The sequence below is a fragment of the Adiantum capillus-veneris genome, chromosome 5, assembly GCF_014529385.1.
Source record: "Adiantum capillus-veneris isolate H3 chromosome 5, ASM1452938v2, whole genome shotgun sequence".
NCBI classification, from domain to species: Eukaryota; Viridiplantae; Streptophyta; class Polypodiopsida; order Polypodiales; family Pteridaceae; genus Adiantum; species Adiantum capillus-veneris.
In genome coordinates this window covers 139,433,997-139,458,003 of record NC_140935.1, presented here as the reverse complement: position 1 = coordinate 139,458,003, position 24,007 = coordinate 139,433,997, and positions in this window count along the sequence as shown.

Here is a 24,007-nt window from a genome sequence, read left to right as displayed (position 1 = left end):
GTGGAGCATCCTTCTCTCCATGTTTCAATGGACCCTAGCTTGGACAAGTGGTGGACCTTTGTTTCTCTCTATGTTTCAATAGAGTTAGCTTGGACAAGTGGTGGACCTTGGAACCAAACCCCCATGTAAAACCTATCATGGTCACTCCAAGTGGTAATAGAGAATAACCTTTAAGATGTAGCCTTATAGGTTGGACAAGTGGTGGACCTTAACACGCGCATATTCTTAATATAATGACATAGAGTGGAAAAGTGGTGAATCTTGAGACCAAACCACTCAGGCTACTAGCAATAATAGCTTGGACAAGTGTGGACCTTGAATGTAAACCCCTCATCTACGACATATCGTGGGTTTAATGTTTTTCGATGGAGCCTAGCATCTTGGAGACATGGTGCACCTTGCTTCTCCTCATGTTTGAATGGAGCCTACCTTGGACAAATGGTGGAGCATCCTTCTCTCCATGTTTCAATGGACCCTAGCTTAGACAAGGGGTGGACCTTTGCTTCTCTCTATGTTTCAATAGAGTTAGCTTGGACAAGTGGTGGACCTTGGAACCAAACCCCCATGTAAAACCTATCATGGTCACTCCAAGTAGTAAGAAAGAATAACCTTTAAGATGTAGCCTTATAGGTTGGACAAGTGGTGGACCTTAACACCCACATATTCTTAATAAAAATGGTGAATCTTGAGACCAAACCACTCACGCTACTAGCAATAATAGCTTGGACAAGTGGTGGACCTTGAATGTAAACCCCTCATCTACGAAATATCGTGGGTTTAATGTATTTCGATGGAGCCTAGCATCTTGGAGACATGGTGCAGCTTGCTTCTCGTCATGTTTCAATGGAGCCTATCTTGGACAAATGGTGGAGCATCCTTCTCTCCATGTTTCAATGGACCCTAGCTTGGACAAGTGGTGGACCTTTGTTTCTCTCTATGTTTCAATAGAGTTAGCTTGGACAAGTGGTGGACCTTAGAACCAAACCCCCATGTAAAACCTATCATGGTCACTCCAAGTGGTAATAAAGAATAACCTTTAAGATGTAGCCTTATAGGTTGGACAAGTGGTGGACCTTAACACGCGCATATTCTTAATATAATGACATAGAGTGGAAAAGTGGTGAATCTTGAGACCAAACCACTCAGGCTACTACCAATAATAGCTTGGACAAGTGTTGGACCTTGAATGTAAACCCCTCATCTACGACATATCATGGGTTTAATGTTTTTCGATGGAGCCTAGCATCTTGGAGTCATGGTGCACCTTGATTCTCCTCATGTTTCAATGGAGCCTACCTTGGACAAATGGTGGAGCATCCTTCTCTCCATGTTTCAATGGACCCTAGCTTAGACAAGGGGTGGACCTTTGCTTCTCTCTATGTTTCAATAGAGTTAGCTTGGACAAGTGGTGGACCTTGGAACCAAACCCCCATGTAAAACCTATCATGGTCACTCCAAGTAGTAAGAAAGAATAACCTTTAAGATGTAGCCTTATAGGTTGGACAAGTGGTGGACCTTAACACCCACATATTCTTAATAAAAGTGGTGAATCTTGAGACCAAACCACTCACGCTACTAGCAATAATAGCTAGGGATAACCATTAAGATATAGTCTTTCAAGAGGTGAGAAAGAATAACCATTAAGATATAGTCTTATAGGTTGGACAAGTGGTGGACCTTAACACCCAAATATTCTTAATATAATGATAGAGAGTGGAAAAGTGGTGAATCTTGAGACCAAACCACTCATGCTACTAGCGATAATAGGTTGGACAAATTGTTGATCTTGAATGTAAACTCCCATGTACAAAATAACGTGGGTTTAAGGTATTTCGATGGAGTCTAGAATCTTGGAGATATGGTGCAGCTTGCTTCTCTTCATGTTTCAATGGAGTCTATCTTGGACAAATGGTGGAGCATCCTTCTCTCCATGTTTCAATAGACCCTAGCTTAGACAAGTGGTGGACCTTTGCTTCTCTCTATGTTTGAATAGAGTTAGCTTGGACAAGTGGTGGACCTTGGAACCAACCCCCATGTAAAACCTTTCATGGTCACTCCAAGTGGTCAGAAAGAATAACCATTAAGATATAGTCTTATAGGTTGGACAAGTGGTGGACCTTAATACCCAAATATTCTTAATATAATAACACAGAGTGAAAAAGTGGTGAATCTTGAGACCAAACCCCTCATGCTACTAGCGTTAATAGGTTGGACAACTGGTGGACCTTGAATGTAAACCTTCCATGTTTCAATAGAGTTAGCTTCGACAAATGGTGGAGCATCCTTCTCTCCATGTTTCAATGGAGCCTAGCTTGGACAAGTGGTGGACCTTTTGCTTCTCTCTATGAGAAGAATAAAGTTAGCTTGGATAAGTGGTGGACCTTGGAACTAAACCCCTATGTAAAACATATCATGGACATTTCAAGTGGTGAGAAAGAATACCCTTTAAGATATACGCTTATAGGTTGGACAAGTGGTTGACCTTAACACCTAGATCTTCTTTATATAATGACATAGAGTGGAAAAGTGGTGAATCTTGAGACAAAACCACTCATGCTACTAGGGATAATAGCTTGGAAAAGTGACTGACCTTGACGTTAAACCCCACATGTAAACAATATCGTGGGTTTAAGGTATTTCAATGGATCCTAGAATCTTGGAGACATGGTGCAACTTGCTTCTTTTCATGTTTCAATGAAGTCTATCTTCCACCAATGGGGGATCATCCTTCTCTAAATGTCTCAGTGGAGCCTAGCTTGGACAAGTGGTGGACCTTGAAACCAAACCCCCATGTAAAACATATCATGGTCATTCCAAGTGGTGAGAAATAATACCCTTTAAGATCTAGCCTTATAGGTTGGACAAGTGGTCGACCTTAGAACCTAGATCTTCATAATATAACGACATAGAGTGGAAAGTGGTAAATCTTGAGACCCAACCACTAGTGCTACTAGGGATAATAGCTTGGAAAAGTGACTGACCTTGACGTTAAACCCCACATGTAAACAATATCGTGGGTTTAAGGTATTTCAATGGATCCTAGAATCTTGGAGACATGGTGCAGATTGCTTCCCTTCATGTTTCAATGGAGCCTATCTTGGACAAATGGTGGAGCATCCTTCTCTCCATGTTTCAATGGAGCCTAGCTTGGACAAGTGGTGGACCTTTGCTTCTCTCTATGTTTCAATAGAGTTAGCTTGGACAAGTGGTGGGCCTTGGAACCAAACTCCCATGTAAAACCTATCTTGGTAACTCCAAGTGGTGAGAAAGAATAAAGTTTAAGATATGGCCTTATAGGTTGGACAAGTGGTGGACCTTAGCACCCATATATTCTTAATAGAATGACATAGAGTGGAAAAATGGTGAATCTTGAGACCAAACCACTCATGCTACTAGAGATAATAGGTTGGACAAGTGGTGGACCTTGAATGTAAACCCCCATGTACAAAATATCATGGGTTTGAGGTATTTCAATGGAGCCTAGCATCTTGGAGACATGGTGTAGCTTGCTTCTCTTCATGTTTCAATGGAGTGTATCTTGGACAAATGGTGGAGCATCCTTCTCTCCATGTTTCAATGGACCCTAGCTTGGACAAGTGGTGGACCTTTGATTCTCTCTATGTTTCAATAGAGTTAGCTTGGACAAGTGGTGGACCTTGAAACAAAACCCCCATGTAAAACCTATGCTGGTCACTCCAAGTGGTGAGAAAGAATAACCCTTAAGATATAGCCTTATAGGTTGGACAAGTGGTGGACCTTAACACCCAAATATTCTTAATATAATGACATAGAGTGAAAAAGTGGTGAATCTTGAGACCAAACCACTCATGCTACTAGCGTTAATAGGTTGGACAAGTGGTGGACCTTGAATGTAAACCCCCCATGTTTCAATAGAGTTAGCTTCGACAAATGGTAGAGGATCCTTCTCTCCATGTTTCAATGGAGCCTAGCTTGGACAAGTGGTGGACCTTTGTTTCTCTCTATGTTTCAATAGAGTTAGCTTGGAGAGGTGGTGGACCTTGGAGCCAAACCCCCATGTAAAACATATCATGGACATTTCAAGTGGTGAGAAAGAATACCCTTTAAGATATACCCTTATAGGTTGGACAAGTGGTCGACCTTAACACCCAGATCTTCTTAACGTAATGACATAGAGTGGAAAAGTGGTGAATCTTGAGACCAAACCACTCATGCTACTAGAGATAATAGGTTGGACAAGTGGTGGACCTTGAATGTAAACTCCCCATGTACAAAATATCATGGGTTTAAGGTATTTCAATGGATCTTAGCATCTTGGAGACATGGTGCAGCTTGCTTCTCTTCATGTTTCAATGGAGCCTATCTTGGACAAATGGTGGAGCATCCTTCTCTCCATGTTTCAATGGACCCTAGCTTAGACAAGTGGTGGACCTTTGCTTCTCTCTATGTTTCAATAGAGTTAGCTTGGACAAGTGGTGGAACTTGGAACCAAACCCCCATGTAAAACCTATCATGGTCATTCCAAGTGGTGAGAAAGAATACCCTTTAAGATATAGCCTTATAGGTTGGACAAGTGGTGGACCTTAACACCCAGATCTTCTTAATATAATGACATAGAGTAGAAAAGTGGTGAATCTTGACATCAAACCACTCATGCTACTAGTGATAATAGGTTGGACAAGTGGTGGACCTTGAATGTAAACCCCCCATGTACGAAATATCATGGGTTTAAGATATTTCAATGGAGCCTAGCATTTTGGAGACATGGTGCAGCTTGCTTCTCTTCATGTTTCAATCAAACCTGGCTTGGACAAATGGTGGAGCATCCTTCTCTCCATGTTTCAATGGAGCCTAGCTTGGACAAGTGGTGGACCTTTGATTCTCTCTATGTTTCAATAGAGTTAGCTTGGACAAGTGGTGGACCTTGGAACCGTACCCCTATGTAAAACCCATCATGTGCATTCCAAGTGGTGGTAAATAATACCATTTAAGATATAGCCTTATAGGTTGGACAAGTGGTGGACCTTAACACCCAGATCTTCTTAATATAATGACATAGAGTGGAAAAGTGGTGAATCTTGAGACCAAACCACTCATGCTACTAGGGATAATAGGTTGGACAAGTGGTGGACCTTGAATTTAAACCCCACATATACAAAATATCATGGGTTTAAGGTATTTCAATGGAGCCTAGCATCTCAAAGACATGGTGCATCTTGTTTCTCTTCATGTTTCAATGGAGCCTATTTTGGACAAATGGTGGAGCATCCTTCTCTCCATGTTTCAATGGACCCTAGATTGGACAAGTGGTGGACCTTTGCTTCTCTCTATGTTTCAATATAGTTAGCCTATATTAGACAATTAGTAGACCTCCAATCTCTCCATGTTGTCTAGAGCTAAGCTTGGACAAGTGGTGGACCTTACTTCTCCCTTCCCTTAGTTTACTAGCTTAAATGATCACTATGTATACTTGCTTAGATCTAGCTTGAACAAGTGGTGGAACTTGTATTCACACAAACTTAATCCATTACAAAAAAGTATATGTTAAAATAACATTTGGTTTTTTTTGTTTCAGGAAAGATGGCTCCAAAAAAACAGGTTGCAAGGGTTGCTGTCTCAGTTGACTATACTTGCAATGATCTTAGGAAATGGTATTTGGACATACATGGTATAGAGGGTGCACAATTTCATAAGGTGCATCTATTTATTGCCAAAAAGGATAATGACAGCTTGTTTGAAGATGTTGGACAAGTTGTGGAAGCATCTGTCTCTGTAGTTGATAGTCATCCAGAGGTGGAATGCATTGACATTCTAGTTCCAATGAATCTAGAATTTCAACTATCTCCAGGAGCATATGCATTGGAGCGCATGTCTAGAAACAAAGAAGAGACAATGTTTTCTCGAGGATGGAAGTTTGCAGAATCAAATCCAAATATCACAGCAGATCAACTTCAAAGCTCCATCATTGCCACACTACAACGAAAAAAGGTGAAAGCTTCACGACCACCATCCACAAAGAAGCAAGCAAAAGTGCAGAAAGTAGAAGCTAAGCGAACTAGCTCCATTTTGGATGTAGACAAGGCATCTTTGGCATCCTCATCAACAGAGGGTTCAATGTCAAAGATGAGAATTGTGGATCCAGATGTTTTAGAAGCTGAGGCCATGAAAGGACAAGAAAAAGATACAGGTGGAATGAATAAGTACATAAATTATTTTCCTTTCCAATATAGGGAATTTGATATCCCTATTCAAAATTGTTGGCTTGCTCCTGATCACTATAATGCACGTATTATGGATAAAAAACACGCTGAAAGTGTGTTATTTGGATTTTCACGGAGTACGACCAAGCCTGCAGCATGTGCATATTTGATGCCTGTTCGAAATGCAAAATCAAAGAAGGGGACTCCTTTGGCAGTAGAAGAGGTAGAGGAGCAAAAAATTAAAGATTATCATTATTGGATTCTTGATGGGCAGCATTCAATCTATGCTGCAAAAGTTTTGCTTCACAATGAACAAAACAACAAAGAGATCTTTGAAAGACTGATTAGCGTGTATAAATTTAGAAAGGCTCGCATTGTTGTGAATGCTCCTCCATTTGTTGCAACTGCTATATCTGCCATTGCAAATGAGGAGGCTCAGGCATTGTATGTCAAGCAACCTTACAGCCAAATATTGAGACATTTACGGAGTCAATGGATCTTCGCAGGACGACCACCAAAGGCAGCAAGTGGAATTGCAGAGGGACATGCATCTCGTGCCGGATGGGATGTAAGTTATTTTCTTTGTCTTTTTGATAGTGTTTAATTAACAAATCTTGCTCAATAGTTTAATTATTTCTCTATTTCTTTTCAGGGTTTTCTTCGATTGGCAAGAATGAGTGCAGCAGCAAGTTGGATTGCTAAACAGGCACACATGGTCACCTACTCTGATTTAGTTTATGATTGCTGGATAGAAATCATTGAAAATCTAGAAGAGGAGAATAAGAAACCCCCAACAACTGTATTTAGATATCTTTGTGGCCTTGAGGAATCAGAGGTAAAGACTATTCAAGAAGAGATTAGAGATGAGAAGATTTTACTGTCAAAGAGTGCAAAGGATGGTGATGCAACTGACATGTATGATCGAATCAAGCAGTTGAAGCAAGACAAATTGATTCAAGATGCACTTCTTGAAGGCTTCAACAATTTGAATGAGTCTTCACCATGTAAAGACTGGGAGGAGGTGGTCAAAATGTATAACATCAATGATGTTGTTTATAAAACAATTTTAATGCTATGCGAGGAATGGATCAGATCTAGTTTGACGCGTGGAACAAAGAAAATGGCTTTTCCAGATGGAGCAATAAAATACATGCAATGGGCAATTCACCTTCAAAAGGAGAAAACTGAGCCTAGAGATTTGCCATGGTCAATCTATGTGGTGAGCCTACAAATGGAAGGCAATCTCTACTTGATGCGCCACATCAATAAAAAGTGCCTATTGCTTATGTGTTTTTAGATATGACAAAAAACGTTGGAGGCAATTTGAAGTGGAGTGAGGAGACATTTAACAATGCTTTGGATGGGATCTTGGCTATTGCTGGAGGGTCAACAGATCCTGGATTTGTCTTTCTTGCATTTGTGGATTTCACTAACTTCACAAAATTGCAATGTGCCTTTCACGCCATGGGAGATAATTTGAGCTACCATTGTTGTGGTGCATTGCATCACTTTCCATCAGCTCCTTGCAAAGGAGCAATTCAATTCCTAACAGTTATTGCCTTCTTGGGACAAGGCAATGCATTTGAAGACCTGAGAAGAAGATCAGAGGAACATCCCATGCCAATTGATTGTTCTCTTCTTCAAGTAGCAGATAACGATATGTCAGATTTGCAATATTTGGAGGCCAAAAAAAGAGCTTTGGTCAAGCACTACATTCGTACATATTGTTTTGAAGACCGCAAGCTTGTTGATGTTTTTGGTGATGGCTCCTTGGTTGCACAAGAAGGAATACAACAGAAAAAAGAAGTCATCTGCTTAATTGATAGTGTGGAGGAGGCAAAAAGCATGGAGACCATGCTGCTAGACTTTGTTAAGTCTCATGAAGATATAGAAAAATGGGCTGGACTTCAACAATCCACTTCGCAATCAGGCGACATTGTGCCTGTTACAGAGGAGTGCTCTCCACAAAGAGAAGAAGAACAACAACAACACCATCATCTGTCAATGGAGGACTTTTTGGAAATGGAGACACGTATGTTTTGAGTTTCTTGTGCATGTTAGTGTTTCTTGTTACTGATTTGATACTCTTAATGTTAGATTTTGCTTTATATAGTATTGATTGAGCTTGTATTTTTTATCTCAAGCATTCAAGGTTTGAATGTAAATAGTAAATTACTTGAGTTTTTGAATGGTGGATCTGTAGACTAAAACTAAAACATTTAATACTCACAAAGACTTAATTACTTAAGAGCTTGAACTCAATAAGTTTTGGACCTTTTATCAATACCCCCTTGATATGATACATTAGATCGTAGCATGGTTAAATGGTGATGCTTCATAAATTGAACCTAGCTTAGACAGGTGCTGGAGCCTAAATTTAAACTAACCTTGCTAGAAGGGAGCTTATGTTTGGACTTTGAGAGAAATAGCATAAGTAATCAATTAGAGCATAGATTAGACATGTGGTGGTGGCCGGCCTTAGAGACCAAAATCTTAATGAGCTTGGAAAGGTATTTAAGTACTGCAATTTACTTAGTTTTAGTACTCATTAAATGCATAGCTTGACAAAAGGTGGACCTTACATGGATCCTAATTTCAAGAGGTGTGGTAGACCTTCAAAACAAGCTCATATAGCTTGGACATGTGGTAGACCTTGCATGAAGACTAGTTTAGACAAGTGTGGTACACCTTGTAACCAACACCCATTTGTTATATTAGCTTGGACAAGTGGTGGACCTTGCTTTTATGTTTCAATGGAGCATATTTTGGACAGGTGGTAGACCTTGTTTCTCTCCATGCTTCAATGGAGAGAAACTTTAGCTTGGACAAGTGGTGGACCTTGTTTTTATGTTTTAAAGGAGCATATTTCGGACAAGTGGTAGACATAGTTTCTCTCCATGGTTCAATGGAACCCACCTCAGACAAGTGAAGTACCTTGAAACCAAACCCCCATAATACAACCTACTAAATAGGTTGGAAAATTGGTAGGATATGAAACCATCCATGATAGAGCATAGTATAGGTGAAAACGTAGTGGTCCTTATATCAATTACCCATGCATAGCTTGGACAAGTGGTGGACCTTGATTCTCTCTATGTTTCAATGGATCCTATCTTGGACTAGAGATATATCTTACTTAGTTCCATGCTTCAATGGATTGTAGCTTGGATAAGGAGTGGAACTTCAAACAAAACTCCACAGCATAGCATATATTAACAATTCATGGGTTTTATAGAGATTGTCCTGCCTATTTTGGAGAGTTGGTACACCTTTATTCTCCATTCTTCAATGGATCTGAGGTTGGACAAGCGGAGCTGGAGAAGTGGTCAACCTTAAAATGAAACCTCCCATGCTACAACCCATCATAGATCGTATATGTAGTGGACCTTGAAACTCTTTTATGTCCCTAGCTTAGAGAAGCATTGCACTCTTGATTATCTCCATACATGAAGGCAAGGTTGGACAAGTGGTGGACCTTCAAACCAGAATCTCTATGCAATAATAGGCAAGTGGTGGAGCTTGTTTTCTCCTTGTTCCAATGGAGCCTAGCTTAGACAAACAATGGAGCTTGCTTCTCTCCATGTTTCAATGGATCCTAGCTTAGAAAAGTGGTGGAGCTTTGCTTCTCTCCATGTTCCAATGGACCATAGCTTAGACAAGTGGTAGACCTTGAAAAACACCCCTCGTATACAACATATTATGGGGTTTTCATGTTTCAATGGCTCCTAGCTTGGACAAATGGTAGAGCTTGCTTCTCTTTATGTTTCAATGGATCCAATCTTAGCCAAGGGGTGGACCTTGAAACAAGAATCCCCCCCCCCATGTACAACGTATTATGGGTTTTGAAAGCACTGGGAGAAAATAATAGCTTTGATAAGTGGTGGACCTTGCTTCTCTCCATGCTTCAATGGAGCCGAGGTTGGACACATGTTGGAGAGAAGATGGTTGCCCATGAAATAAGACCATGCATGCTATAATCAATCATATGTTGTACACATGGTGGACCTTGCAATTGTTTTATATGCCTAACTTGGACAAGTGGAGGACCCTTGATTACCTCCAGATATCAACAACAAGCCAAGTTTGGACAAGTGTAGTACCACCAAACCAGAATCTATATGCTACAATAGAGTATAGGTAGGACACGCGATGAACCTTGATATCAAACCATCCATGCTACTAGAGATGATAGGTTTCACATGTGGTGGAACCTTGTATCAATGTTCTATGTGTAGTTTTTGACTAGTGATAGACCTTGAAACTAATCCCTCTAGGCTACAAGAAAAAAGAGATGGATGAGGAGGCTAGACTACTTTTGTTGCATCAATGCATCCCATGTTACCACATATACTATAGGGTTCTTGGATAAGTGTTGGATCTTGTGTCAATGCTCCATGTCTAGCTTGGACAAGTGGTGGACCTTGGTTCTCTCTATGCTTCAAATGGGCAATAGATTGGAGACACAGTGGCCTTTTTTTTCCAATGATTTTTTTTTTGGAAACCTTGGAGGCACCATGTAAGAGGCACTCTAAGTCTTCCATACAATGGACCTATTGGACTATAAAATAATGATATCTTTCTTTGATATTGTCATTATTTTATGCATAATATTTTCTTCTTTTTGCAGACACAAAGGAGTTAAGTGATATAAAATCTAGATGTATTTCACACTATGATTGGCATGAAGATCCTTTTGGGACACCAACTTTTCCTATTCCCAAAGATGTAATTTTCCATATTAACGGTGTGGATTTTGAAGTGCGACTTTCATGTATTGAAGGAGCTGGTTATGGGCTATTTGTGCATACTACCCTGGAAAGTGGTTTGACTATTCTAAACTATGGAGGGCATAAGTATAGATTTCAAGACTGGAAAAAGATATGCAAAATATTTCCAAGAGCTTATAAATATTCTCTTCTAGAGGATCCAAACATAGAAGAAGAGGAAGATCAATCATACATTATTGGTTGTGTAGAAGAAGGAAACGTGTCGGGCTATATAAATAGTTCTCACAGTACAAATGTCTGTCCCAACGTACGCTATACATTTGATCCAAATTTGCCACCTTGGCATAAATGCACCTCTTCACACATCAAGTCAGAAGAATATGGCCATGTATGCATTGAGACTATTTGTCAAGTTGAAGCAGGAGAAGAGTTGTTTGCTGACTATAACTTTACTTGACATTGTAAAGTATTGTACATGGATGGAAATCTCAAGTACATGCATCATTTTCATTTTTCATGGATGAAATCTCAAGTGAATATAACATTTGATTATTGTTTAGTTTATGCTCAACGAGAATCTAGAGTGCTCTTATGCTTTGTGTGTTGTCTAACATATTTGACTACCTTGGCCATAGAATCTTGATTCTACTCTAGATTTGTGATAAATCTTACCAAAATTTAATCAATGTCTAGGTTGGACAAGTGGTGGGGCTTCAAACATTACTGTCTTAAACAAGTGGAGTTATCTTACTTGAATAAGTGGTGGCCTTTGAATCCAAATCTAAGCCAAATCTCTAATTATTTTCTTGTAGTCTAGGTTGGACATTTGGTGGACCTTGTATCCATGTTTCCTCAACAAGGGTGGCTTTTAGTTTTCACTTTAAGTACTCATCTTTAATAAAGTGTAGGATGGAAAATGTTGAGTTAGTAGATTGTATTTTAGACAAGTGGTGTTTGGTGTACGAATGCTGAAAATGGTTGCAAGGATTCTAACAACGACTTTACCTTAAATAAATTTCTTACTAGGAGTTCTACATATAAATATGGTGAATAAAATTCTAGTGGTTTTGAGATACCATTTGTGTGTGTGTTTTCTTAGATTCACAAACTGGGATGGATAACGCTCCTATGGTTCAGTCAACAACTATAGAATCCATAGATTCTATGGTTTCTAAAGTGCCCAAGATGGATGATATTTCTATACTAGAGTCTAGTGTTGTGCAACTTGAGCAAGCTTCCAATAATGAGAACCAAGAAATCGATGCTTCAAAAATGCAACATACATCAAAAGAGACTGAAAAGTCCACTCACGAGCTATTGCCAATTGGTACTACGTCATGTAGCGTAGATGTTGAGAAATCCATGCTTACAATTATATTGGATTTAAATGGTCTATTGTTGAAACGTTCCCCTCAACCATCCTCACACCACAACTCAGTGCAAATGGATTCAAAAAGATATATTATACTCAGGCCAGGTTGCATCCAATTCTTGAAGACTATTTTACAAAGGTTTAATGTTGCAATTTGGTCGACAGCTACTAGGAATAATGTGTATCAAATCCTTGCAGCACTAAACAACTTAGCTGAGGATACATTGCCTTTCTTTGCAATTTGGTCGCAAGATGTTTGCTACACCGCTCAAACTCAAAAATTGTTTAGACCCGACAATCCAAACGTTGAGGCAATGTTCAAGCCTCTAGCCAAAATTGCCATGGGGTTTGAATGTGATCCACAAAGAACAGTGCTTATTGATGACTCTCCTTACAAGGGATGTATTTCACCAGCAAACAATTGCATTTTTCCACCACAATTTGATGCTCAGAAGATGGTTGACAATATGCTCTTGGAGGAGCTACTGCCATACTTGATTCAGCTTGATGAGAGAAGGGATGTGCGTGATTTAATTGCTTCTAATCGTTATGGACAACCTATAGTGACAAATGATAGTGAATACAAACAAATCATGGAGTATTGGAAGCAGAAAAATGATGTTTGGTCAGCTAAGGTGTTCTTTACAAGAAGAATACCACCTGCAAAAGGTGACAGAGATGAAACTATCATTGAAGATGCAAGTGACACAAGCCACCGCAATGAAATGAGAAGAGCCCAAATACAAGAGATCTTGGCAAAGGAGCGTACACCCATTGAAAGCATGAAGGCGTCACAATTGACCACTTTAGCTAGGCAATTGGGTTGTAACACAAAAGGAGTTTTGAAGGCAACCACAGCAAAGGCTTATATAAATAAGGTGAAAGCTGAGAACAATCTTCTAAGGCTGGATAGAAAGCAACCCTAAGGTACTAGTGACATGTCATATATTCTTGATACACATGCTTGAACACTCATGTGCATGGTATCTAACAAATCTTTCTTTTTATTCCTTCTTGCAGGATCTTACAAAGGATACTACTAGATGGAGCTCAATCAATAGAGATTTTGATATTTTTGCTCAAAATAATGAAGCAGTCACCTACATTTTTTGTTTATCAATTTCTTGAGAGACTTTATTTTAGTTTGTAATCATCAAATGAAATGAAAAGTATCCGTCTTATTAAGATTGTTGATCTTTTTCTTGTTCAAACCTTTCAATTGTGATTTATAGTTTTGTTAGCATGAGATTGTGCTTTTTTAGTTTGAAAAAAACTGTCAAAGATCCAAGTCTTTTTGGCTTTACTTAAGTTATTAATTGTGAAAGATCCAAGTTTTTTTTCTTTACTTAAGTTATTGATTGCCTATGTAATAGTCCTTAAAACAATATCGGATGGCTTTCTTGCTCCCATGTCTCACATTGGTCTTTAGGTAAGACAAGTGGTGACCTTGAAAGTATGGTCTCATATCTCGATCAAGTGAAGAGACATGAAGCTTAAATATCACTACTATGTATCTAGTGTTAAAATCCATCGAGACAAAGACTAGATAGCCAAATTGCAGTCGAGTTTAAGTGAAAAATCCATTTGAGCTAAGGTAAAACTTATAGTGCCTCATTTTTCTAGGATTCTACCCCATCAAGGAAGTTATAATCTAGCACAAACCAATTAAGACTCTTTTGGAGCCTAGATAGGACAATTCGTGGAACTTATGAAACTTATTATTGAGTTAGAGTCTAGTTTAGATAAGCAAAAGATCTTCAAACCAGCACTTGGTCTTACTATTCAATATTCAAAGTCCCTTGAGGCTAACAAATTACATACCCACTTGTAACCTAACTAATGAGTAATTATATAGATCTAAGCAAGTATATATAATGAGTCTTCAAACTAATAATCCAAGGGAAGAGAGTAGCAAGGTCCACTACTTGTCCAAGCTCAGCTCTAGACAACATAGAAAGATGCTAGTTCTACTAATTGTCTAATTATAGGCATGGAGAAATGATAGAAGGTTGACCACTTGTCCAACCTATCATCTCTAGTAAGATGGGAGGTTTGGCCTTAAGATTCACCATGTAACCAACCTATACATCATTGTATTATGAAGAGTAAAAAAGCAAAGCTCCACCACTTGTCCAAGCTAGTTCTAAAATCCACATGGAGATAAGCAAGCTCCACCATTTGTCGAATCTCTCTTCCATTAAAACATGAAAAAACTCATCTATGTTGTACAGGGGGACTTTTTTCCAAGGTCCACCACTTGTCCAAGCTAGGATCCCTAGTAGCACGAGTGTTTTGGTCTCAAGATACACCACTTGTACACTCTATGTCATTATATTAAGAAGAACTATGTATTAAGGTCCACCACTTGTCCAACCTATAAGGTTATATCTTAAATGGTATCCTTTCTCACCACTTGAAATGCCCATGATATGTTTTACACGGGGGTTTCATTCCAAGGTCCACCACTTGTCCAAGCTAACTCTATTCAAACATAGAGAGAAGCAAAGGTCCACCACTTGTCCAAGCTAACTCTATTCAAACATAGAGAGAAGCAAAGGTTCACCACTTGTCAAAGCTAGGCTCCGTTGAAGTATGGAGAGAAGTAACCTCCATCATTTTTCCAAGATAGGTGCCATTCAAACATGGAAAGAATCAAGATCTACCATGTCTCCAAGATTCTAGGCTCCATTGAAACACCCTAAAACCATGATATTTTGTACATGGGGTGTTTGCATTCAAGGTCTACCACTTCTCTAACGTATTATACCTAGTAGCATGAGTGATTTGGTCTTAAGATTCACCACTTATCCACTCTATGTCATTATATTAAGAATAACTGGGTGTTAAGGTCCACCACTAGTCCAACCTATAAGGGTATATCTTAAATGGTATCCTTCACCACTTATCAAGGTCCATCACCACTTTTCCAACCTATAAGGTTATATCTTGAATGATATTTTTCCTCATCACTTGTAATGTCCATGCTATGTTTTACAAAGGGGTTTTGTTCCAAGACCCACCACTTGTCCAAGCTAACTCCATCCACCACTTGTCCAAGATAGGCTCCATTGAAACATGGAGAGAAGGATGATCCACCATTTCTCCAAGATAGGTTCCATTGAAACATTGAGAGAAGCAATCTCCACCATGTCTCCAAGCTAGGCTCCATTGAAATACCCTAAACCCATAATTTTGTACATGAGGGGTTTACATTCAAGGTCCACCACTTGTCCAACCTATAATCCCTAGTAGCAAGAGTGGTTTGGTCTCAAGATTCACCACTTGTACACTCTATGTCATTATATTAAGAAGAAATATGTGTTAAAGTCCACCACTTGTCCAGCCTATAAGGTTATATTTTAAATAGTATCCTTTCTCACCACTTGAAATGCCCATGATATGTTTTACATGGGGGTTTCATTCCAAGGTCCACCACTTGTCCAAGCTAACTCTATTAAAACATATAGAGAAAGAAAGGTCCACCACTTGTCCAAGCTAGGCTCATTGAAACATGGAGAGAAGGAACCTCCACTGTTTCTCCTAGATAGGCTCCATTGAAACATGGAGAGAAATAAGCTCCACCATGTCTCCAAGTTGCTAGGCTCCATTGAAATACCCAATACCCATAATTTTTTGTACATGGGGGGTTTACATTCAAGGTTCACCACTTGTCCAACCTATTATCCCTAGTAGGTTTGGTCTCATGATTCACCACTTGTCCACTCTATGTCATTATATTAAGAGGAATTAGGTGTTAAGGTCCACCACTTGTCCAACCTATAATGTTATAGCTTGAATGGTATTTTTTCTCACCACTTGTAATGCCCATGACATGATTTACATGGGGGTTTTGTTCCAAGGTACACCACTTATCCAAGATAAATCTATTGAAACATAGAGAGAAACAAAGGTCCACCACTTTTCCAAGCTAGGCTGCATTGAAACATGGACCTTAATACCAAATTATTTCTAGTAGCATGAGTGATATTTTGTACATGGGGCGTTTACATTCAAGGTCCACCACTTGTCCAACCTATTTCCCTAGTAGGTTTGGTCCCAATTTCACCACTTATCCACTCTATGTCATTATATTAAGAATAATTGGGTGTTAAGGTCCACCACTTGTCCAACCTATAAGGTTATATATTGAATGGTATTTTTTCTCACCACTTGTAATGCCCATGATATGTTTTACATGGGGTTTTTGTTCCAAGGTCCACCACTTTTCCAAGATAACTCTATTTAAACATAGAGAGAAACAAAGGTCCACCACTTGTCCAATCTAGGCTCCATTGAAACATGGAGAGAATGATGCTGCACCATTTATCCAAGATAGGCTGCATTGAAACATGGAGAGAAGCAAGCTTTACCATGTTTCCAAGCTAGGATCCATTGAAACACTCTAGGGGGTTTTATTTCAAGGCCCACCACTTGTTTAACCTATTATCCCTAGTAGCATGAGTGGTTTGGTTTCAAGATTCACCACTTGTACACTCTATGTCATTATATTGTGTTAAAGTCCACCACTTGTCCAACCTATAAGGTTATATCTTAAATGGTATCCTTTCTCGCCACTTGAAATGCCCATGATATGTTTTACATGGGAGTTTCATTCCAAGATCCACCACTTGTCCAAGCTAACCATATTCAAACATAGAGAGAAACAAAGGTCCACGACTTGTCCAAGCTAGGCTCCATTGAAACATGGAGAGAAGGAACCTCCACCATTTCTCCTAGATAGGCTCCATTAAAACATGGAGAGAAGTAAGTTCCACCATGTCTCCAAGATGCTAGGCTCCATTGAAATACGCAAAACCCATGATATTTTGTACATGGGTGATTTACATTCAAGGTCAACCATTTCTCCAACCTATTATCCCTAGTAGGTTTGGTCTCACAATTCACCACTTTTCCACTATATGTCATTATAATAAGAGGAATTGGGTGCTAAGGTCCACCACTTGTCCAGCCTATAAGGTTATACCTTGAATGGTATTTTTTCTCACCACTTGTAATGCCCATGACATGCTTTACATGGGGGTTTTGTTCCAAGGTTCACCACTTGTCCAAGAAAATTCTATTGAAACATAGAGAGAAACAAAGGTCCACCACTTTTCCAAGCTAGGCTCCATTGAAACATGGACCTTAATACCAAATTATTCCTAGTAGCATGAGTAATATTTTGTACATGGGGGGTTTGCATTCAAGGTCCACCACTTGTCCAACGTACTTTTCCTAGTAGGTTTGGTCGCAAGATTCACCACTTGTCCACTCTATGTCATTATATTAATAATAATTGGGTGTTAAGGTCCACCACTTTTCCAACCTATAAGGTTATATATTGAATGGTATTTTTTCTCACCACTTGTAATGTCCATGATATGTTTTACATGGGGATTTTGTTTCAAGGTCCACCACTTGTCCAAGCTAGATCTGTTCAAACATAGAGAGAAACAAACATGCACCACTTGTCCAAGGTAGGCTCCATTGAAACATGGAGAGAATGATGCTCCACCATTTATCCAAGATAGACTCCATTGAAACATGGAGAGAAGTAAGCTCCACCATGTTTCCAAGATGCTAGAGTCCATTGAAATACCCAAAACCCCTGATACTTTGTACATGGGGGGTTTACATTCAAGGTCCACCACTTGTCCAACCTATTATCCCTAGTAGCATGAGTGGCTTGGTCTCAGGATTCACCACTTGTCCACTCTATATCATTATATTAAGAAAAATTGGGTTTCCATATCTAAATGGATCTTTGCTTGGATAAGTGGTAGACCTTGAGACCTAAATACCCATTCTACACTAGAGCATTGGTTAAGCCTTATACACTTCAAGCATACCTTTAACAACAAGTAGTAGTTATTAGTTGACTTAAATCTAGTTGAACTCCATGGTATTGAGACTAAGAGAGAGTGTAGCATAAAAAAGAGTCAGGATTTTAATTTGACTTTCTTTCTATTAATGAGTAGATCATAGATGGATTTTGGTATCTAATAAAACCTTAGGGTAGACAATGTAAAAATCATGTCTATTGTTGTGTTTGCATTAAGTGTTCTTGTTCTTTAATTTCAGAACCATTACAGAAAAATGGATTGGCTATATGCTGGCATAAATTGAAGAAAACTATTGAATTACCCATCCAACCTCCTCCAAGACCTTGTCCAAGGAATGAATCACCTCCTTATCACCTACCACTTGCTTTCAAGGACATCAAAAGAGTACTTATCTTGGATCTAGAGGGGTTACTTCTCAAGACAGTTGAAATGAAACATGGAGATTCTATGCCATCTTGGGCTCAACACATGCGACTTGTGGAGGACAAAGATGAAGTTTATCATGTGGTGCGACCAGACGCACAAAGTTTTTTGGATTTTTGTGCTGAATACTTTGAGCTATGGATATGGAGTTGCTATAACTTAACAAGGGTGCAACGCATCACACAAAAGTGTTTTCCTGAGCAGTATACCAAGTTCAAGGTGTTTATGAGTAACAAAAATTGCCAAAATCCAAATATCATGTTAGGATTTACAAGGGTTTATCACAAAAATCTGAGTGATATTTGGAAGATATTTGAGGATTTGGATGCAAACAATACCTTAATTTTTGATGACACTCCATATAGGGTGATGTGGAACATGCCAGGGACATATCTTATATTTCCAAAGATGTGGAGGCAAACTTCCGAGCAACTTCAAAACTTCTTGCAGAGAACCATAATTCCATGGTTGGTAGGATGGTTGTATGCAAGAGATAAGAGAGTCTATACATATAACACAATTGTAAATCAGTATAGTGATTCTGAGACAAATTATGTCCTTGGTGTGTACTTGTCAACACGAAAGCATTGAATAAATATGGCTATAAGATGCTTTTTTTATTCTAGTGTGTATCTTTCAACATTTGTATAATTTGATATAGTCTTTTTTTTTAATTATAAAAGGTGTGTCAATTTTATGAACACTTGAATGGAGTGCACCCTACTCTAAGGGGACTTCAATGTACTATTGGAGTGCATCCTATTGTAAGGGGACTCTGATGTATTGCTAGAGTGCACCCAAATTTTTGGGGACTCATTTTTTATTTGATTGGGGCCTATGTTGGGTCATATAGTAAAAGAAATTCATTTTTTGTCAATTCATATCGAGGTTGCATTTATTTGGAACTATGAAAGAATTGATGTTTGATGTCAAAATAAAACTTGTAAGTGTGGATCAGAGAATTCATGGACTTTAAATATGTGAGAGGGATCTTTTTCTTGGGCACAAATGTTTGCTTCAAGAATTTTGTCATTACATACTTTATGTGAAAGAGTTTTAGAACCTAAAAGACTTTGAAAACAAAACTATGGAATCTAAGTGCATGTATTCTTGAATGGCTTGAAAGTTGATGTATACATGCATGTCGCCTTGATGAAGATTTAGATCTGACAAGATGGAAAGATATAATTCTTGGACGTTACCTTTGTCAATTTGGTAATAACATATTTAACTTTCTTTTAATATGGGTGGAAAATATATTATTATGTGCATTTGGAAAATATATTATTATGTGCATATTTAACTTTCTTTTAATATGGGTGGAAAATATATTATTATGTGCATTTGGAACCTAATTGCTTGACCTTCAAACCAAGATTCCTATGTTATTTTTTCATATACTTTTTTATACTGAATTAAGATTGTGGATGCAAGGTCCACCACTTGTTCAAGTTAGATCTAAGAAAGTATATATACTGAGTCTTCAAACTAGTAAACCAAGGGGAGAGAGAAGCAGGGTCCATCACTTGTCCAAGCTCATCTCTAGACAACATAGAGAGATGTTATGTCTACTAATTGTCCAATATAGTCATGGAGAAATGATAGAAGGTTGATCCACTTGTCCAACCTATCATCTCTAGTAAAATGGGAGGTTTGGCCTTAAGATTCACCATGTAACCAACATATACTTCATTGTATTATGAAGAGTAGAAAAGAAAAGCTCCACCACTTGTCTAAGGTAGTTCCAAAATCAACATGGAGAGAAGAAAGCTTCACCATTTGTCCAAGATAGGCTCCATTAAAACATGGAAAACCTCATATATGTTGTACATGGAAGCTTTTTTCCAAGGTCCACCACTTGTCCAAGCTAGGATCCATTAAAACATGGATAGAAACAAGGCTCCACAACTCGTCCAACCTTTATAGCTGCGAAGTGTACCGGTTGTCTAAACTAGGCATGGGAAAATAATAGAAGGTCCACCACTTATCCAATATATTATCTCTAATAGCATGGGAGGTTTGGTCTCAAGATTTAGGAATTGGCTGACCTGTATTTCATTGTATTATGATGAATTTGGTTTTAAAGTCAACTACTTATCCAAGCTATAAGTTTATATCTTGAATGGTATTCCTTCCCATCACTTAGAAAACCAATGATATGTTGTACATGGGAGGGTTTGTTACAAGGTCCACCACTTGTCCAAGCTAGTTTCATTGAAACATGGATGAAGACAAGCTCCACCATTTGTTAAAGCTAGACTCCATTGAAATCTAGAAAATCCATTCTATGTTGTACATGGGGTTTTTGTTTTAAGGTCCAACACTTGTCCAAGCTAAGATCCATTGAAACATGGAGTAGAGAAACACTCCACCACTTGTCCAAGCTAGGCAACATTGATAGTAGTTGGTTTATTTTGAAGATCCATCACGTGTCTAAGCTAACTCTATTGAAACATAGAGAGAAGCAAAGGTCCACCAACTGTTCAAGCTAGGCTCCATTGAAACATGGACAGAAGCAAGCTCCACCATTTCTCCAAGATAGACTCCATTGAAACATGGAGAGAATCAAAGGTCCACCATTTCTCCAAGCCAAGATCTAGTTGTCCAACCTATAAGGTTATATCTTAAATGGTAATCTTTCTAATCACTTGGAATACCCATGATATGTTTTACATGGGGGTTTTGTTCCAAGATCACCACTTGTCCAAGCTAACTCTATTGAAACATAGAGAGAAGCAAAGGTCCACCACTTGTCCAAGCTAGTCTCCATTGAAACAAGGAGAGAAGCAAGCTCCATCATTTCTCCAAGATAGGCTAGCATGGATAAGTGCACCTTGAAACCAACCTTCCTATGAGGCAATAGAGCATATGCTACATATTTTATGTATGCCCCATGCCTCAAATTAAGAAGTTATAGATTAGAAGTGGACCTTGCTTAAATGTCACATGCAATAAATTAAGGAAAAATAGCCAAGTGGATTGTATTCCTCAATGGATCCTTGCTTTCACAAGTTGTGAACCTTGAGTCACTTTTACATTAACTTGGACAAGTGGTGGACCTAGAAACCAAGCTCTCCATGTTGAGATAAGTTGTAGGTAGGACATTAGAACATAGACAACGATAATGGATGCAATATACTCCTCTCCTAATAATCCAATTGATTGAAACCATGATATTTTAGTTGTTTTCATTGTGTATTGTATGTGCATAAAGTGGAATGAGACCTTAAGAAAACTCAAATTTTTGACAAAATCTCTATATTTTATACATGATATATTGAAAGTTGTCCAACCTAGGAATTGGGATTTTCCCACTTTACCTAATATGGTCTTATGTGCACTTTCTTCCCAGATTGAAACCCCATCCTAAAAATGAAAGAAGGTTATAAAGTTGAAGCTTAAAACCAAATGATACATATTAGAGTGGACTATAAGCTAGACAAGCGCTAGAGCTTGAGACCAAATAATCCGTGATACTTGTGGTTGGGCATATAGTGGAGCTTGAGAGAAATGAGTTTTTATAATAGAGATGATATATTGGAGATAAGATGGAAGCTTGTGGCCGTGCAATGTGTCTATCTCTACTTCAATGCTTCAATGGAGATTATCTTGGACAAGTGGTGAAAGCTTGTGTCTCTCTATACTTGACTGGAGCTTATGTTGGGACCTTGTGACTTGCTATACTTGAATGGAGCATAGCTTGGACAAGTGGTGGACATTAGTCGAAGCTTAAAACCAAATTATACATATTAGAGTGGACTATAAGCTAGACAAGTGCTGGAGCTTGAGACCAAATAATAAATGATACTTGTGGTTGGCCATATAGTGGAGCTTGAGAGAAATGAGTTTTTATACTAGAGATGATATATTGGAGATAAGATGGAACCTTGTGGCTGTGCAATGTGTCTATCTCTACTTCAATGCTTCAATGGAGATTAGCTTGGACAAGTGGTGAAAGCTTGTGTCTCTCTATACTTGATTGGAGCTTAGCTTGGGACCTTGCGACTTGCTCGAGCATAGCTTGGACAAGTGGTGGACATTATGGCTCTCTATGCTTCAATGGACCATATATCGGACAAGTGGTGGACCTTATCATACCCTATGCTTGAATGGAGAATATATTGGACAACTGGTGGACCTTATGGATCTTGTGCTTTAGTAGACCATGGATGCGACAACTAGTGGATGTGACTCTGTATGGTCAAATGTAGCTTAGCTTGAACAAGTGGATGTTATGGCTCTCTATGATTCAATAGAGAATATACTAGATAGGTGGTGAACCTTATGGTCCTCTATGCTTGAATGGAGCATAGGTTGACAAGTGGCGGACCTTATAGATCTCTATGTTTCAATAGAGCTTAGATTGGACAAGTGGTGGACCTTGGGGCTGTCTATTCATGGATGGAACTTAGATTGTACAATTGGTGGACCTTGTGGCTCTCTATGCTTGAATAAAGCATAGGTTGGATAAGTGGTTGAACTTATGGATCTCTATGCTTCATTAAATAATAGATTGGACAAGTGCTGGAACTTATGGTCCTCTATGTTTGAATGGAGCATAGCTTGAGCAAGTGGTAGACCTTACACTTGAATGATTATCTATCCTTGAATGGAGCATAGCTTGGACAAGTGGTAGTAGAACTTATGCTTGATTGTTCCTATATGCTTGAATGGAGCATATATTAGACAAGTAGTATATCTTATGGCTCTCTATGCTTCAATAGAGCATAAATTGGACAACTTGTGCACTTGGTGGCTCTCTATGGTAGAATGGAACTTATCTTGGACAAGTGGTGGACCTTGTGTCTATCTATGCTAGAATGGAGCATTTCTTGGACAAGTGGTGGACCTTATAGCTCTGTATGCTTCAATAAAGCATATATTGGACAAGTGGTGGATCTTATGGTCCTCTATGCTTTCATGGAGTATATCTTGGACCTGATGGCTCTCTATCCTTCAATAGAATGATATATTGGACAAATGATGGACCTTGCGTATCTCACTTGAATGGATCTTCTCTTGGACAAGTGGTGGATCTTCTATTTCATAGATTGGACAAGTGGTGGACCATATGTCTCTCTATGTTTCAATAGAGCATATATTTGACAAATTGTGGATCTTATGGTCCTCTATACTTTAATAGAGCCTTGCTTGGACAAGTTGAATGGAAAGGTAGTGAATCTAGGAAGAAGTTTTCCTTTTACACCACCATGTTTAGGATGGTTAAGTGGTGATATTGGATGGTTAAGTGGTGATCTTGGATGCACCAAACCTTCCTAAATTTGTTTCAAAAGGGCAAGTACTAAATATAGGATGCACTTTTCCTTCCCACGTCTTGCTTAAAGTGGCTTGGTGGTGCATTGAAAATTCCATTAATCTTCAACAAGCCTATTTGAAATTTAACACTAATCCTGTGAAAAATATCCACTTTTGTGGCTTTTGTAAAAAAGTAATTCAATAGCT